The sequence below is a fragment of the Euprymna scolopes genome, chromosome 13 (genome assembly GCF_053919585.1).
Source record: "Euprymna scolopes isolate OS-2025 chromosome 13, ASM5391958v1, whole genome shotgun sequence".
NCBI classification, from domain to species: Eukaryota; Metazoa; Mollusca; class Cephalopoda; order Sepiida; family Sepiolidae; genus Euprymna; species Euprymna scolopes.
The window spans coordinates 139,433,141-139,453,060 of NC_136494.1; positions in this window are offsets into that span (position 1 = coordinate 139,433,141).

A 19,920-nucleotide genomic window follows, 5' to 3' on the forward strand; every position below is an offset into this window, starting at 1 on the left:
AAATTCTAAATTATTTCTAGGCCAACCATTCGTCTAAGTAATCGTTTCATTTTTTTAATTTTTATTGTTCGTTCTTACTCATATCTACTTAATTATGCTTAGATTTTTTGATGACAAAAGTTACAATACATATATACATTCAAGTTATGTTTTTTCAACATTTATTGTTCAAACATGCCGAAAATTTTCTCCAAAACATACGCGAAACTTACTTTTCACATGCATTGACAATTTATAGCAATTCGAAATATGTTTTTCTAGACATCAAAAGTTCAAATACCTTTTCTTCAATGTTTTCCTGAATAACAACTACAACAACAATAGAAATTCTGTTAAACACTGGAACACACATTTTTTACGTAATCACTAGACCACCATATGAACTCATATTCAAAATTGACCTTTAAAAAAACAGAAAAAACACCTGTATATTTTAGAAGTTCACTATACTAAAAAAACTGTTTTTCATTTCATTGCATCTCTTTTTTGACAGAAAAGTACTTCATTCTCAACAATAACAAACCCGCGATTAAAATTACATTTCAGTTTAATACCTGTTACTAATTTTGATTGACTGATTAACTTAAATAATCCGCGATACTAACAGCAATTTTTCATAAAATGAAATGAACGACACCGAATTCTTTCCTTGAATCTACGTGTCTATAACATTACATCCTCTTTATTTCACATTATCCGTGTTTTTCTATTTCAAAACAATTAAATTCGCAAATTAAATGTCGGTATATGCCTAGTCTCATGTACTCAAGGGCTGGTACTGTTTATTTGTGCATTTGGAATATTTTCTCCTCTGAAGAGATGGTAGACATCCTATAGGATAAGAAGTTAAAATATTTCTAATATATTCTTTGCCTTATATAGAATAATAAAAATCCTTGATATGAAACTCAAACATTTCACGGCATAATTTTTTTTAAAATTCATTGAATCACAGAAATTTGATTCATTTGCTCTATCTTGTATATCGAGCAATATTTGTTATGATGGGATAATACTTATAGAATGGTACTGCCAGTGCTAATTTGTAAATCTTATAATCGCAGGTTTCCATGCCAGCTGATTGTGAGATAGCTTTATTCTGAAGAATATATATATATATATATATATAAAAATATATATATATATATACATATATATATATATATATATATATTTCATGATGTTTTTAGAGATACAAAATTTAAATATTGCAATTAGGAAGGGAAGACTTTTATGATTCATGATTAAAATAAATTAAAAGTAAATTTGTATATATATAAATATATATATATATATATATCTTCTCTCCAAAAAGGTGGGAATGAAGGGGGAGCAGGAGAGGAAAGTAAAAAGAATGGGGAGCCAGCTGACCGGTTTCGACCCTCGCTTCTCAAAGCTGTATCGAGGGAATTATTTTAAAATAAAGAATGAAAGCGATTAAAATAGCGTTTTATTAAATTTACGGGGAGAAAAAAAGTGGGAAAACAATTAAAATAAAACGGTGTTATGGACGAATACCCTAGAGATTAATCACGTTCAACCCCAGGAGGCATTCCCTTTGCTTGCAAACAGAAGGTTTCCTGAGTCGAACGTGAATGGTCTCCAAGATTTTGAGATGGTATAAAGAATGAACACGACAATAATGGTAAAATAGTCCGTGCTAAAGTTTGCTGCACAAGACGGGTTTTTAAGTAAATGATCAGTAATTGAAGACCCGTATGTGTTAGTAACGACATCAGTTGCCCGGTAGGTTCCATTCCTAATTTTACTGGGTACATGTTGTTGAATTCTTCCATCTAACGTTAATGTCGTTCGACCCAAGTAGTTGACACCGCAACCACATTTAAAATTGTAAATAACATTACTTTTATGGTTGGGGTGGGGTAAAACGTCTTTTCGAGAAGATGGAAATTAAGTCCTCGTAGAGAAAACAACATGCACATTGGCAGAAAAATAACATCCATGAACTGCTAAACTTATTTGTTTGGCAACTTTCTCACTTACTCTACCTAACCAAGGCAAACAAAGATAAATTTGACATTTGGCCACTATATTCTCTTTCATTCGAGAGAATCCAGTCAATTTCTTTTGAATAGTTGACCTAATCACATCAAGGGGGTACCCATTTTTGGATAAAGTATCCGTAATTCTTTCCAATTCCTCATCTAATTTTGATTTGGAACAAATCATAAGGGCACGATGTGTTAGGGTCCAAATTAGATTTATCTTACGTTTTCTGGGGCAAAATGAATCCCAACGAGTGTACAAACCTGTACACGTTGGTTTACGGTATATAGATGTATGGTAACTAGATGGCGTGTTTGTTACCAATACATCAAGGAAGGCTATAGTTGAATTTGTAAATATTTAAAATGTCTTTCGATTACTATCAAGTATCACATTTCAAAGAGTGGCATGCAACCTGAATATTTGTCAAATATTATTTCTTAAACACATTCAGCTTTATTTCTAATTTGTAAAAACAAGAAAAACTATTTTATTTTTCATTTCATTGTAAATAGTCTTACAGTTTGAACTTTAGAGGGATTTTAAGGAATATATTTTGTGTTCCTGTGGTCAGAAGCTAAGACAAAAAGGGTTACCGTGGGTGCGCACCCACTGAGTTTAGCCCGAGAAAAGGAAAAAAAGATGGCGGCCATCATTTTATTACGTGCATTTTCGCAAAACCTCGTGTGCGCGTGAAGCTGGAAATTACAAAACGAGCTTAATTTTTCGGTTCTAGGGAGATCCCAGATCTGGCAGGAGAGTAGGTGCAACGGCAGTGGAAATTCTACTTTCTAGGATTTATTCCCTTTTGTGTGTTTAAGGTGACTCCTTCTCGGGAGGCATAAACTATTTCGGCGATGACCAACGCTGGGTTAAGCAACGTGATTAAATCTTTAGATGGCTCTGGTAACTGCCAAGGAGGTGATGGCTCATTTAAGAGGTTTGTGTTGGTCGCCAAAGCGCCGGAAAAATTAGACGGAGGGGCTGCTTTGGGGCTAAGGCTGAAACGAGGTGAGTCGGGCAGCCTAGAGTTTCGAAGGGTGAACGGGATGCCGCAACTGAAGCAAGAGCTCAACAGACGGGAACTATTTTCCATATGCGGGAAGTTGATCGGATATTACCCCGTTGCTGGCTGGCTTAGACCAGCATGCAGCTACATAAAGAGGCATGCCGAAGGAAGAGGATGGGATGATAAAGTGGGAGGAAGAACGGTCGCCATGATGGAAGAGCTCCTGAGAGAAGCAGAACGGCAAGACCCAGTCTGGGGAACCTTGAACGTACCGCGAACATTGGATGGAGTCGTGTGGTGTGATGCAAGCAGCATTGCAACAGGGATCGTCTTGGAAGTTGGAGGAGTGGTTGTAGAAGATGCGACCTGATTAAGGAAGAAGAATGATGTCAGCCACATCAATATAGCGGAATTAGATGCGATAATCAAAGGGGTCAATCTGGCCTTGAAATGGGAACTTGATGATGTTGGTGGGCGAGAGCTGCACAATCTGCACCATATGGGGGGTAGAGCGGACGTGGTACTTGGTGAAGAAAGTCGACCCGAGTGTCACCAAGAAGCAAGTGAGGCAAGTGGTCAGGACATGCGACAGATGTCAGTCGATTGTTCCTGCTCCAAGCACGCATGAAGCTGGTCAATTGGGGTTGAGCAGGACCTGGGAGAGACTGGCATGCGATGTCACCCATTACAGTGCTGGACTTTACCTGACCATGATTGACTGCGGACCCGGGCGATTTCCCCTATGGAAGAAGCTACGTGAAGAAACAGGCAATGAAATAGTGGCAATCCTCGATGAGGTGTTTTTGGAGCGAGGTCCCGTTTAAGAGCTGTTAACCGACAACGGGACCGCATTCAAGTCAGTAGCAGTGATGGAAGTAATGAAGAAATGGAATATCCAACAATTTTTAAGAGCTGCCTACAGACACAGAGGCAACGGGATCGTGGAGAGAAACCACCGCACCATAAAGGCAGTTGCGGAAAGAGGAGGCGCCTAACCTGAGCAAGCTTTCTACTGGTATAATATGTCGCCAAAGAAATTTGACAATTGCCAGAGACGGTTCGGCAACTGCCAACGTTCGCATATTCATAGAGACATCCCAGGGCTGAGCCGGCAAGCAGAGTGGCAGAGGCCACAGGGACCATTAAACTCGGGGATCAGGTATGGGTGAAGCCACCGGGGGCGCGCTCCACCACACAATGGAGTAGAGGTCGCGTGACTGGGAGGAACACCAGAAACAGCATTGTGGTGGACGGAGTACCGAGGCATATTCTCGACATCAGACCAGTGGAAGGCGAGGCAATGGCGGGGAATGTGCATCAACAGGAGGAGAACGAGACACGTCAGAGGCCAAGTAGAGAGAGGCGACCGCCACAGTGGATGAGAGACTACAAAATATGATCTTAAGATCAGGGAGGAGTGTGGTTAGAAACTGAGAAAAACAGAAGTCTTACCGTGGGTGTGCACCGAGTGAGTTAAGGAAAAATTAATGGCGGCCATCATTTTATTACGTACGTTTTCGCAAAATCTCGTGTGCTCGTGAAGCTGGAAACTACAAAACGAGCTTCATTTTTAGGTGCTGGGGAGATTCTAGATCTGGGAGGAGAGTAGGTGAAACGGGAGTGAAAATTTTACTGTCTCGGATTTATTCCCTTTTGTGTGTTTGAGGTGACCCCCCTCCTCAGGAGGCGCACTTCCATGAATAGTATCCAGCCTTTTATTTTCAATTAGTTGTATAGCTTCCACCTATGGTGCTTTGATAAAGAATACTCATTAAGTACGAGTGCGACCTGTGGAAATTCCACAGTGGACTCTTTCATATGTAATACATTAATGTTTGTATTCCGTGAATGCTTAACGTAAATGCGGATGACCTGATATTTTGTAGCTCCTTTGTTAAAACTGCAAAAGTATTTATCTACGTTAGCAAGAAGCGCGGCCAGCCCAGTCATAAAATATGCTTAAGTATATTTTAATTCATGCAGAGTTCGTATCTATCATTATAGTCAATTTTCTATCGAATTTTACATAAGATAAAGTTGCGATTTCAAAAATAGAAGTATATCCATATGACTTGGGTGCATCAGCCTGAATCGAAACTCAAACTTATGAATAAAAAATATGTATATGAATTGAATTCCTTCAACTATTCAACTTATGAATAAAAATAAGTATATAAATTCAAATTCCTTCAACACGTTTCAAAACTGAAACTTGTGATTTAAAAAATCAAAACCAAAAACCAAAAACTACCAATTCTTGGTAAAATTATTTCTAAAAAAATAGATGATTTGAGTGCCATCCTCTATAACGGAAGTCAGAATTTATGACTAACTCTTATTAAAATATTTGTTAACAGAATTGGAAGGTAATAATTAAACGACAGCCACTTAAAAGAAAATAGATGTAAGCATAACACTCAACATAACACACGTATTGATATATAGATTTTTATCCTCAAAATTCCAACAAAAACCTAACAGCCAGCCATGGTTCTCCCCCGAATGTGCTGTTGCTATCGCGCACAGAAATCACTTTTTCCATAGCTACCAACGTAATAGATTCACTGAGATTAAAGCTGCTTTCAGGACTGTCAGCATCTACTGTAAAAGCGTAATAAAAAATGCAAGAGAGCTATATGCCCAGTCTGTTAAATCCAAGGTAGCTGATCATCGGCTTGGTTCCCACCAGTTTTGGCAAATAACAAATAGGATCCTGAACAGAAGTGTGCGTTCTATACCAACCATTATCAATGGACCAGAAGTCATCTCGTCAGCGTCAGACAAGGCCAAACTATTTGCAAAGAACTTTGCAGCTAATTCTACCCTATGCGACGAAGCCCATCAACTCCCCATATTTCCTCCTATAACACAGAACACGTTAGGTAACATACAAATATCCATACATGAGGTCGCCAAGCTAATCAAGAACCTTGATTCCAGTAAAGCAACTGGCCCTGACGGCATTCCAATTATAGTGTTTAAAAAGCTTCAACCAGAACTTGCTCCCATACTTACGAAACTATTTAAGCGCTGCCTTAAGGAGAAGTGCTTTCCGACTCTCTGGAAGACCTCATCAGTTTGCCCTGTATTTAAGAATTCAGGTGATAAGTAATCTCCCTCTCAGTAAAGATCGAAAAGTCTCCTGTGTGTTATGAGTAAGTTGCTGGAATCCATATTAAAAGAGAAATAGTCAACCACCTCAGCAGAAACAACCTTCTTAGTGACACACAATATGGTTTCAGCTCTGCAAGATCTACCGCTGATGTGCTGACGGTGATATACCGCAGGATTAGTGAATCTCTTGATAAAGGCTTCCTTTCTAGGGCAATTGCTCTTGACATAACAAAGGCCTTTGACAAGGTATGGCACAGGGTCTACGTCACAAGATTTTCAGCTACGGTATAACTGGAATTTTTTTCTCAATCATTAAATCATTTCTCTCCGATAAGCTCATAAGAGTAGCGGTCGATGGACAAAAATCGGACGCCTTATTATTAATGCTGGAGTCCCTCAGGGATCAATGCTGGGTCCAAGTCTCTTCCTGATCTACATCAATGACCTCCCTAAACACATACTTAAATCATTCGTTGATATATATGCTGATGATACGACCATCTACGGCAACACATAAAAGGATGTAAATGACAAGGTTCTCTCTGATTCTCTCTCCTCTGATCTCGAGCGCGTGGTTCAGTGGGGGAAGACGTGGTTGGTTACCTTTAATGCATCTAAAACCAAACACCTATCCTTACATCATCAACGCTCTGATCCCCATCTCGCATCAATTGTGATGGATGGCTCTCGTCTGGGTGAGGGTCCGTGTTTTGACAAGCTTCTGGGTTTGACCTTTACTCCTGATCTGAAATGGAACACGTACATCAAGTCTGTTGCCAAGGTCGCTGGAAAGATGGTGGGATCCTACCGCTCCAGAAGATACCTCACTACTGATGCAATTCTCTATCTATATAAAAGCCAAGTACGTCCAAGTATGGAATACTGCTGCCATATCTGGGCAGGAGCTGCTAGAAAAAGCCTATCCTGCCTTGACAGAGTACAAAATAGACCACGGTGCTTAGTGGGTGATGCCATTTTCTTTACCCTGCAACCTCTCTCCCACAGAAGAGACGTTGCGAGCCTATCCTTGTTTTATCGTTATTTCGATGGCAGGTGCTCGTCTGAACTCCAATTTCTGCCCCCCTCGCCAATCTTTCACGAAAAACACCCGTCTAGCTGAATCCACTGTGAAAAATTTCCCCACTCTATATCTGTACCTAAATCAAAACGTAGATTCCATGAACAAAACTTCTTTCTTAGAACTGCATGCCTGTTGAACTCTGTTCCGTCTGCCTGCTTCCCACCGGACTACAACTTGGACGTCTTCAAGTCCAACGTTATAAATTCCTAATGAACCGCCCCCTTAAGTAAACACTTTATCAAATATCCACACTAACGTAATGTACTTGCAATAACCCTTATCCCTGAGTGGCTTCCAGGCCTTTATAAGTGTAGACCACTGTGTAAAAAAAAATCCTTAATTTTTCAGTACATATCTTTTGAAAATCATTACTAATAGGTATTAAATTTTAAAACATTTTTTCATAGTTAACATCTTTATGAAAAGGACAAAGTTTTCTAATTTCTGTTCAATTAAAAGTGAAATTATTCAATTCATGCAAAACAGAATAGACTTTGATTTATATTTTAAAGATTTATTCAATTTAATTATTTATTTAAAAGTAAATAAAATATTTAGTTTACTTTCATTGGTTTCCTTTAACACTGTGGACGAAATTATTTTGAATATATAAAAATATAACTAAATCATTTACAATCTTTAATTGGAACTTAAAACGAGTTCTTAAAACTTCAATATGCTAATTATGTTTTATTCAATTGTCAAACCATAATTTTGATATTAATTTAGATGACAAAAATTGGTACGTCAACAGAGGAGATAAAATAATTGTTTCTGACTGCTACGTATATCAAATATACATTTTACCCCCAAGGCGACTGCCGTTGGCTAACTTGCATGTTTTATAAAAAAATATTTTTTCTAAACTAAACTTTACTTGCAACTCTAAATCCTAATCAAACACTACTTTATTCTGTAACTTTATAACGCCGTCTCTTGAAAGCCAACAATCTGATCTACCTCCCCAAACTTCTACTAAAACTCCTACATTACACACGCCTTAACCTTCACATGATGACTGCTTAATAGTCATCACTTAATATCTATACATTTCTACCCCTGAGACATGCATTAGCGTCTATTCTTTTCCAGTTAGGTACTTACCAGCTAAAGTATGTACTCAGATACAAAGAGATCTACATTACATAACAATATCTCTTCCTAGATTGTTTTGCAACGATTAATATAAAACTGAAGCGATACTCCTTGTTATGCAAAATATTCCATGACTCTTAAATGAAATCTGAAATTTTCTTCCTTCAGTAGTAGAAACACACAATACCTACACCTTCTATTTATTCGCATCTACTGAAAACTTGTCCATGTATCTATTTACTTAATTATACATACGGAATACGCCATGATTTAAAATTTAGCTCCAGTGATACCCATACTGTATGGCACTTTCATCTTAACCCTCCTGTCATCAACAATATACAGAAATTGGCCAAAACAATTCTTAGTTCAATTCTTAATACCTACTCATACTGTAACCTTATCCTATTCCTAAGCTAACATAAAAAATCTAAAGGAAAAAAATCTTAACCCACATATATATATTTCTTATAAGCCTGCTTGAAAACATAATTGCTTCCACTGCATGAGCTTTACTCACCCCCTCTTTCAGTAACAATAAAATAGCAATGCCCCTAAATCACTTTCAGTAGTTTAACTATTCAGTAGATATATAACCTCTACAAAGTAACCCAGTAACATTAAATAACCACGCGGGGTCGCAGAAATAACTGGATTAGGACTCAGGCGCTGAGAAAACGCTCTCTGTAGATCTTCCCAGATCATCCGTCTAGGATAACTCTGAAACTAAACCTAACGAAAGGGTGGTCTCTGCAGCCTTGGATGACATCCTTCCTGGAGCTGGTGACTCAAATAATTCTCCGGTTTACAAAGCTAAACTGCGTAAGGAGTAGATAGGCTCTATCTGTCACCCGGCGTCCATACTCCTTGTTACCTGTTAGTCAGGCGCAGATACACTATCATAGGTATGCGACAGAAACACTCAGTGGTAGATCTTGTTTCTCGTCTAGGGCAATGAACGCCGTTTTCTCAACTCCCGACACATACTCCGACTCCAAACTGAGTAGTTGGGAGTGCTTGAGTGCCACATATGCATGTGCAATGATATTGGGTTGACCTTCGTCTGGTAGATTGACGGTACCGGATTGAAAGTTCCTGGCTGTTGTGTCTGATTGATAGTATAGGAGCCCTAACTCTTTGGTAGCGCTTACAGCGGCTGCTCGATCAACAATTGTATAATATCGAGATGTTTGTAGTACCATGTCGAGCATGGAAGGGGACCCTTCACTCATCCCCTCTGGGTGTTCCTGAGGCCGAAATCCTAGTCGATTAAAGGTTAGCAGCCTCATGTCTGATATTCTGCATAACCTCTTGTTAAGCTACCCCTTACATGAACTGAAACGCTTTAAAAATGATAACAGTACAATCCAAGATTAAGCTTAAACCAGGCTTAGGTTAAAAAAAATTCAACTTGTCTCCTCCCTTGAGGCTTGCATTTACGAACGTCCGTGGGCTTAGAACTAATTTAGCTTATATGGAAGCATTTCTCCTAACAAATACCCCGGATATTTAACACTAAGAGAGACTAACCTACACTCCTCCATCCTGTCTAACTACTTAACATGTCTGATATCTCCCACTCTGCCGTAAAGACTCTGACATACATATGCACAGACATGGAGTCTACGTTCGTAATACCCTTCCCGTGACTAGAGAAACAAACCTAGAAGCGGACGATCAAGTCTTTATGTGCTTTAGACTAAACATGCAACATAAAATTAGCTACTTTTATTTTCTCTACCGCTCTCCATCGACCCAGGACTGCACCAAAATAAACAAAGTTTCTTAGAACATAGACAAAGCACTGTCCCTAGACACTAGCTCACAAGTACATGCACTTGATGACTTTAATGTCGACCACAGAAACTGGCTTACACAGACGCAGCAGGCAGCACACCACATAGCTTCTCTATATCTCACCCCTATTACAGATGGTTACGTTTCCAACCCGTTTCGCAGACCAGCAAGAACAACACGGCTCACTTCTAGATCTGTTTCTGATCACAGTTCCTGATGATTGCTAAACAGACGTCAACAGCCCACTTGGAAACGCTGATCATGCAGTGATAATTGTCGAAATCACCCTATACTCTAGAGCTAAAACTGATGAGCCATTCTCAAAACAACGAGATATTATAAAAAGACTGACTGACCCATGAGGAAATATTTTTTCTCTTCATGCTGAACAGTTCACAAATAAGACCACTGACTGGTTAAAAACGGCAATTGAAGCACATGTTCTCATGCCGAAATTTTATATCAAGCCGCACTCTCCCAAATAGTTTACTTCTACTTGCGCAATTGCCATTGATCACACGCGGCATACGTACCACAGATTTAACGGACATATGCCCCGTTCAAAAATACAGGAGTGTATAGAAGCTAGAAGTAACATTTAGAAAGAAATAGCAACAGCTAAGAAATAATTTACTAAAACCACCAACAACCACATCGAAGCACGGAAATTAGGAACTCGTGACTTCTGGAAAATCTACAAGAGAAAATCTACAATAATGGACAATCAACAATTCCCCACTAACCAACAATCACGAGGTTGTTGGCTTAGCAACCGAGAAGGCTAACATACTTGCTAGTCGGTTTGCCTCAAACTCCACAAAGAACCCTTCTAACAACCCTCTCCCTGACATTCCTGTGCTCAGATGCATGCTATCATAACAAAACATTGACACTTCAAAGGCATTTGGAGCCGATCTCATCCCAGCTGTGCTATGAAAATGTGCTTCGCTAAAGTAGCTCCAATCCTCTCCAAACTCTACAACAAATTCCTTAATAAATCTTGATGTCCGGACTGCTGAGGGGACTGCTTCTGTGGTACCAGTTGTCAAGAATTCTGGCGAAAGAAATTACCCAGTAAATTATCGCCGCATAGGCCTCGTTTCACTTCTCGCCAAAATATTAGACTTCATAATCTTACGGATTCTAAACTTCTGACTGACCAAATATGTGGATTTAGGCAAGCCTGTTCCACAGCAGACATACTAACTGTACTCCATGAACGTATATACCATTCACTGGACAAAGCGGGAGAGGCAAGAGAGGAAGCTCTCGATATATTTAAGGTTTTTACAGGGTATTGTATGAGAATCTCCTCAGGAAAATCAGATCATACGGTATCACTGGAAGAATACTTAACATAATTAAATTCTTCTCAGATAAGGGAAAAATCCAGGTTGTCTTCGGCGGTCGTACATCTAAACAATATGAGATAAATGCGGAAGTGCTTCAAGGATCTATCATTGGACTTCTATTTTTCCTAAGATTCATAAATGACATCCCCGACAAAATTGCCTCTGAGATGGGTAGATATGCTGATGACACCACACTCTATAATAGTCAGACAGGAAAACAAATGAACACATATGTAAAGAGATGACAGAAACACTAGAGGATGACCTCAAATCTGTAGTGGAATGGGGACAAAAATGGATGCTCACATTCAATGCTTCCAAGACTAAACGTGTTTCCTTCAATAATTACAAGGAACCTTCTCTACCACCAATAACAATAGCCAATGACTCTTTATCTGAAAGTACATCTTTTAAACTCGTTGGCCTAACGTTCACAGGAAATATTATTTGAAACAATTACATTGGATGCATTGCCAGGACAGAGGCGAATAAGGTCGGTTCTCTCTACCGTGCTAGAAAACTACTAACACCTGAAAGTGTCATGTAGCTCAATAAGAACACCATTCGTCCATGTATGGAGTACTGTTATTATATTCGGGCTTGTGCATCTGCCACTCGTCTCTCGCTTCTATACAAGGTTCAAAAGAGAGTCACCAATCTGATAAGTCCTAAACTGTGATCTTAGCTTCAGCCTATGTCCGATCGATGAAGTGTTGCATCCCTCTGCCTGTTCTACAAGTATTTTAATGGCGAATGCTCTGACGAACTACAAGCAGGTGCCCCCACGCCGTAATCACCAGCGACAAACCCTACAGACAGATTAATTATACCCCACACAGTAGAGATAACTAGATATAAAAGAGCTTTCTACTCCAGTAGTTCCTTCCTCTGAACCGCTAGACTTTGGAATTCCATTCCAGGTCCCTGCTTCCCCAACTGTACTGACATGCAGAAGTTCATGTGTAACGTTGACCGACATCTTCCTGCCCAACTCCGTACATCCTAATCAGTAGCTTTTGTCCCTGATAGTAGCCCCCTACACCAAAGTAACATCGTGCCTTGTTTGGGGTTAAAATGTAAAAAAAATAAAAAAAGTAGCACCTACGAACCGATATCCCATTAAACTCACAGGCATATACAAATACGTTTATACATACTTACACTATCGTGTCTGCACATAACTATACATTGACCTTAACACATCTATGTATATGTGTAGATATTTTTATTTTTGTGGGTGGTCTTTTATTTAATATCGACACTGTTTTATTCTCTCAAATCATTTAATGCCTTCTCTGAAATTTGAGAGAGTGAAAAAGAAAACGTGTCGAAAACAATGTGAAATGGAATTAGCTAATTCCCGCTATAATCTTCGCTTCAAATTACATTTGAAACCACTTTTTCTTCTTTTCTTTCTCCTAATTTCTATTCTGTCTTTTATCATTCAAACCGAGGTTAGGATAATGTGGCTACCCGTCGGGTGAATAGATTTACAATTTATGACTTGACGAAATCAGTGCCAATAATTTTATTCCGTCTCTATTTTTCACGAGCTTTCCATCCACGACATTCCTTATGCAAATTTCACAGTGGCATTTTAAATTGCGATTCTTAAAGATATTCTAGTATGTTTTAATTTGTTTTGCTTTATTCGGAATTGTTTGTGTCTGTTTTTTTTTTCTTTAATCTAAATTTTGTTCTTGAATTTCAAATGTGTTGCCATTTTGTAATCGGTTTCATTATATGTGGTTACGCGAGGTAAGGGCGAGTATAGAGGTAGAAAAAGAAGAAAGAATGCGAAACACTTATTTACTTATAAAGATAAAAACAAAAAATAAAGAATATGGAGGAGACGTGAAGGACGAAGATAAAGCAGTATAAGAGGAAGAGCAAAATAAAGAAAGAAAACGCGTGAGAAAATAAGCGAAACAAACTGCGATGATTTAAGGAAAAATAATGAATTATAAATATTTTGGTTTCACGTTTTATAGTATGTCAGAACATGCAGTTCTATGTATACAACGCATATACGCGCGCTCAATATCTTACTTTGTTTTGTAACGTACATCTCTAAGTAAACTAATAGTATATAATTGTTAAATTATACGAAACCTATTAAGCAATAACTGTCATGTACTGCATTTGCGAGTTTACCTTATATTAATTAGTATAAGAAGTTGGTTCCAATTTTCCTAACACTTCTAATTGTAAGTTATATCATCAGATGCAGTTTACTCATTGTCCAGTATATACCAGCTTTGAAAACTCAACGAGACCGTTAGATTTACACTCGTGTCAGATTAAAATACACAAGTGATTAATGGTAAATAATGTTTTCTACACCTCCACTATTCACTCATCAGGATATAGTTACTAAAATTAATCTAATGTTTTACGATGGAAAAGATGTGATTGAAATGACGAAAGAGATTCTTACACAAAAGAATGAATAAAAAATTACAGATATTTTGTGAGAGGAATTAGATAATAAACTTAGTGAGAAAATCTAGGGCCTTCATAACCGAGACAGAATAATGAATGAGGTATTTGAATCGAAAGAAAAAAGAAACTATGGGGCATATCTTACGCATTACTAACAATGCTAACGAGGTTTAATTTTTTCAGATCAAGAAAATATAATAAACGGAGTCACAAAATATGGCACTGTTGATTAGCGACGAAAATGAAATAGGAAAAACGTACAACATCGGGAGCAGAGTTACGGGTTGTAAATAAGAAAAATGCAAATAGAAGCCGTCACATAAAAGATAAAATAGATCAAAAGAGGAAGCACAGCAAAAGGGGACGTACACTACACCGGAATAACTAAGCGCCACACAAAACATTAGGATTATATGGTACTACCTAAACTCATATAAAATAATAAATGCATATGCTATAGACAAAGAGATGGAATTCTCAATCCCATGACAAGTGAAGGCGGGAAACTTACACAACACCAATATTATATTGATATGGCTAATTCAGATGCGGAATCTTCCAAAAGTTTTTTTTAAGGATAGCAGATTGAACATTAAGACAAATGTTATAAGCGCGTGCCAGAGGGAATATTAGTGATAATAATCATTTCAAGAGCACAGATTAAAGACAAAAAGAAAACATGCTTACGGAAATTGTAGGAAAAGCAAAGGCCTACACCAGACAAAACACGACGAAAAGAGCCTAAATATTTTATAAATGTATACGTGCAAGAACCACATCCACAGATGATATCAAAAATGATAGTTTAAGTTAAATATGTTTATAGCCCTTTAAAAATATATTTAAATAAAAATAGCACAAACTAAGTGCGATCAAAGTGATATATATATATATATATATATATATGTATATATATATATATATATATACATATGCATACATGTTATTTTTTAAGGCAATGTTCATCCGACAGTTTGCCACTATTTACGTATTTTTTGAAATTATCTTCATGTTTTTTTATAAACGATAAATATATATAAATAATAAAAATGAAATAAGTGTACTTCTGACAATGGTCAGTGCCAAATATATCCAGTTATTAATAAATATGAGTATATGAAACCGGAAAAGAAACAGAACTAACCAGACTTCGATTAAAACGACGTGGAAACTAATGGAATATTGAGATTTTATTGTTGGGCGGATTTCAGATTAATCAGTGGCTGTTAGGAATGGAAATATAATTGCAATTGACTTAAGCAATATTTTATATCTTGTGCAAAAATTGATTTGAGGAAAATTGTTGTTATACTGATTCCAGGGAACCGCAAATATTTTAGCCAGGAAAGGATTATTGTTAAAGGGTTGCGTGAGAATAGCTAATGAGTAACTCATACGCTTAGTAATATCCATTAATAGTTTAGCATACAAGAAACTCTAATTTGTAGCCACATTAGTTTAGAATATTTCATGCACATATTATTATACTTATATGCATTTCGTTACTGTTCAACAAATGAGATGAATCACATAAATACTTATATATCCAATCTGTTTCTAGTCAGAATACTTTCTAGTAAATCTATGGATCTATACAGGATGAAAGCACTTGTAGGTTGCCAACATCTTAAGTGAAAGTTATTATTTGAAAACTACTACATTCAAACTTGAAGCACCCCAGTTCCCAGCCTCTGTCGTTAATTTCTAATTCATGGCTACCTAGCGTTTGCTAACTGGAACTGATTATTGATTTTGAACTCTTTGTTTTTATTAACACCACTGTATAATCAACGTTTTGATATTTATATTTGTAGATCGTCAGTCGATAATAAAAAAATGTTTCGCGAGTATTAATATAACATATAATCGATCAAATATAAGACATAATCGATCAAATATAAAAGCATAATCGTGTAAATGTAAAAGAAAATTAATCAATCGGCTTAGTTTAAAGATGAAATAATCAGAAAAAACGTTTTTAATTGGAAAATGAATTTATAATGAGTCGGTGGTTTGGCAGGCATTGTATTTGATGGTACCTATTTACTATGCCTCCCCACGGGAGAGAGTTAGACACCAGGGTCGTTTTTTAACGTGGAGAAAAGGTGCAAAAATAAAAATTGTCTCAGTCGTGAAGGATTTCTCCTCCACCGAAAGAGAACAAGAAATAGAAGTGCAGCATCTGAAGAACAGACACTACACTTTGATCTTGACCAAAGTCCCATTGTATTTGATGGTAGCTGCATATTTACCGAGTAAAACGGCTTCTTGTTTCTGAAATTGCCGGCTTAAGACAGTGTTAATCTAAAAACCTCACTATACGACGTTCGAAAAAATACCTAATATATTACTGTTGTATATTATCAATTTTCACACTTTCGGCGCGTATTTTGCGTGTTGTGCTTGTGTCTTTTGATCGTGTCCTCGAGTTTCTCATGCCTCGCCGTCCATAACATCCGAAAGCCCTAACTTTCTCAACACATAGTAAGACACGAAAGTCCCTATCCCTTTTTGGACGATTTAGTTTTATCCAGCCAATATGATGTTACTACGATTGTCGTTTCTCGTTACCTTAGAAAAAAGATGTGGACTTTATTTTAATATGATCTTAGCCATAACTTTCTTATTCTCCTCCCATCAACGAGAACTCTCCTAAATTTTCCCCAAATCTCATTACCTGAATTATTTTCTAACCTTGCGATCAGAGGGCATCATGTAAACGACTGCTTTGCCCACCTCACGCGTCTATCTAATATTGTTAGTACATTTTTTATAAACAAAGGACTCAAGAGATATTATTGTACAATAACCCCTAATCTATAATAATTAGCTCAGATTCTGAATTCTATTTACTGCAATGTTTACAATTACCTGCCTGTCTGTCTATGACGTTCCATTGTATAATATTACGTTCTTCTAAGTTTACATCATGGATGAAATCTTTCAGTGGATTACATCTGACGACAGCATGTGTTTTCTAGTATATTTTTTATTAATACGTAATGTCCTCCCAAAAAAAAGACGTTGAAATTGTTGATTGGAAATAGTCAGATTGTCAATAGTTTTATCTGCATGAAATGTCACCGGTCATTTAATACAACGTATAATAATATTTCAACACATGCATAAACGTGCATTTTTATTATTTTATGCTTTTTTTACATTCTATTATTCAACAATTGCAGTTCAACAAAAAAAAAATAAAACAATATTATTTTTGTATTGAAAAGTTCGGAGCGTTTCGATAGTTAAAATGATATCATTAAAACGAACGACCTTTTGTGCGCCAGAATTTATTTTCTCAATGAAATTTTACCAAGAAATTTAGAGTCCCACGATGTAAATATCTGCAACAAATTGATGAAATCCTCAGCTGGTTTATGCATGGATTCAGTCATCATAATACATTTATTTGTCATTTCTTTCGTGTTCATTCGAACAGAAAGAAAACCTGGGGGCGTTACATTTGGAACGCCATTTGTATTATATGTGAACAAGCATATTTTTAGAAAGATATGAAGAGTAGTGGTAGATGGACAAAAATCGGAGGCCTGCCATATAAATGCTGGAGTCCCGCAGGGGTAAATCCTGGGCCCAACTCTCTTCTTGATCTACATCAATGACCTCCCTAAACAAATTATTCGTTGACATCTATGCTGATGACACGACCATCTACTAGAACACATCAAAGGCTGTAGATGATAAAGTTATCTCTGATTCTCTCTCCTCTGATCTCGAGCGCGTGGTTCAATGGGTGAAGATGTGGCTGGTTACCTTTAATGCCTCCAAAACCAAACTTCTATCTTTACATCATCAACGCTCTGATCCCCATCTGGCATCAATTGTGATGGATGGCTCTCGTCTGGGTGAGGCCCCGTGTTTTGACAAGCTTCTGGGTTTGACCTTTACTCCTGATCTGAAATGGAACACGTACATCAAGTCTGTTGCCATGGTTGCTGGAAAGATGGTGGGATCCTTCTACCGCTCCAGAAGATATCTCACTACTGATGCAATTCTCTATCTATATAAAAGTCAAGTACGTCCAAGGATGGAATACTGCTGTCATATCTGGGCAGGAGCTGCTAAAAACAGACTATCCTGCCTTGACAGTGTACAAAATGGCTTAGTGGGGGGATGCCCTTTTCTCTACCCTGCAACCTCTCTCCCACAGAAGAGACGTTGCGAGCCTATCCTTGTTTTATCGTTATTTCCATTGCAGGTGTTCATCTGAACTCCAATCTCTGGTCCCCCCTCGCCAATCTTTCACGAAAAACACCCGTCTAGCTGAATTCACTGTGAAAAATTTTCCCCACTCTTTATCTGTACCTAAATCAAAACGCGGATTCCAGGACCAAGGCTTCTTTCTTAGAACTGCACGTCTGTGGAACTCTGTTCCGTCTGCCTGCTTTCCACCGGACTACAACTTGGACGTCTTCAAGTCCAATGTTAACAAATTCCTAATGAACCGCCCCTTAAGTAAAAACTTCATCAAATCTCCACACTAACGTAATGTACCGGCAATAACCTTTATCCCTGGATGGCTTCCGGGCCTTGATAAGTGGTGATCACTGTGTAAAAAAAAACAAAAAAAAAGCATTTACTCATTTTCTCTTCTATTAATTCTATATTCTTATTTATTTTATTTCTAAAATTTAATTTTGGTATGAATTATATTTGTAAATACATATATTTTAATTATTTTATAAATATTATATTGATATTTATCCAAAGATAATTAAAATAAACCCATTTTCATGAAACTAATCAGTTTTCATATATTATTAAATGCTGAAGTATATTTTCATCAAGATCTTCTGACCATAATACACTGTTTAGTGAACCCATCTTTCCAAGCAGTAGGTCGCTTTTCTCGGTAAATATGCGGTTAATTCACATATGTACAAATAAATACATATTCATCTTTATTATATTTGGGGATGTACATTTTGGAACAGTGAATCACACTTTATCGTATGTGTCGTGTTCATAAAAAATTAAAGTATATATTCTAATAATTCTATTTGAAAATATTTAAAAAATCGGTCGGAAGTTAGATGCAAATTAATGCTGAAGACTAATAATAAAACGGCGGAAAATGTTCAACAAAAACCAAAATGCCACAATTATTGGGAAAACATTAAAAATGTAAATGAATCTCGTGGTAGCCAATTTACATATTGGACCAAATTCTTTCTTTGTCCATTTCCTTTTTTAGATGTTTGCAATTCATCAATTATTCAAGTATCAATTGTACTTTCAACGATCGGGATAATCATCATTTATTTCACTCTCTTTATATCGGAAGACAGCAAGAATAAATTGACAATGTTTTCAAATGCTTCAAGGCGTTTCAGGAAATAAAAATATGATCATGATATTTAAAGTTAATAGTGCCGCCTCGAAAGCAAGTAAAACTTTTATGATATATAGAACAAAGCTTTGATATAATTATGCGCAATGCTAAATGGTTTAGATATGGCTGGCAGATTTACAAAGAGGTTAAGATAATGAATAATTTGTATTATTTATTTTGTCATCAATCTCATGGATTAGAAAGGAATTTCGAACAAAACCGTGTGGTTAATCAACATAGCTTACATGCTCGTGTTTCGTCAGTCAGTAGCACGAAGACTTCTTAATTATTCCTAATTTTATAATTGATAATGACTATTATTAATAATACTCGCACTCAGGATAACATTCATCACAAAGAAGAGTGCCACACATAATTGAATTTTACCTTTTAATCCATCCCTTACGTGACAGGTAACTGAGATGTGACGTCTGGCGAAATTCATACAAATGACACTAAAGATTTATACAGTTATCTGAACAAGCGTAATAATATAAATTATCAACCCTTTACACGATAATATTTTTATACCCGGTGGTAACTTTGTTAATACGGTGCTTTAATTTGTGTATTTGATGATTACATTCTATTCTAAAATTGCACAGGCTGAGAGACACACAGCATGGTGATAAGGATAAGAGATTTGAATAAAAGCTTGCTGTATAGCCGC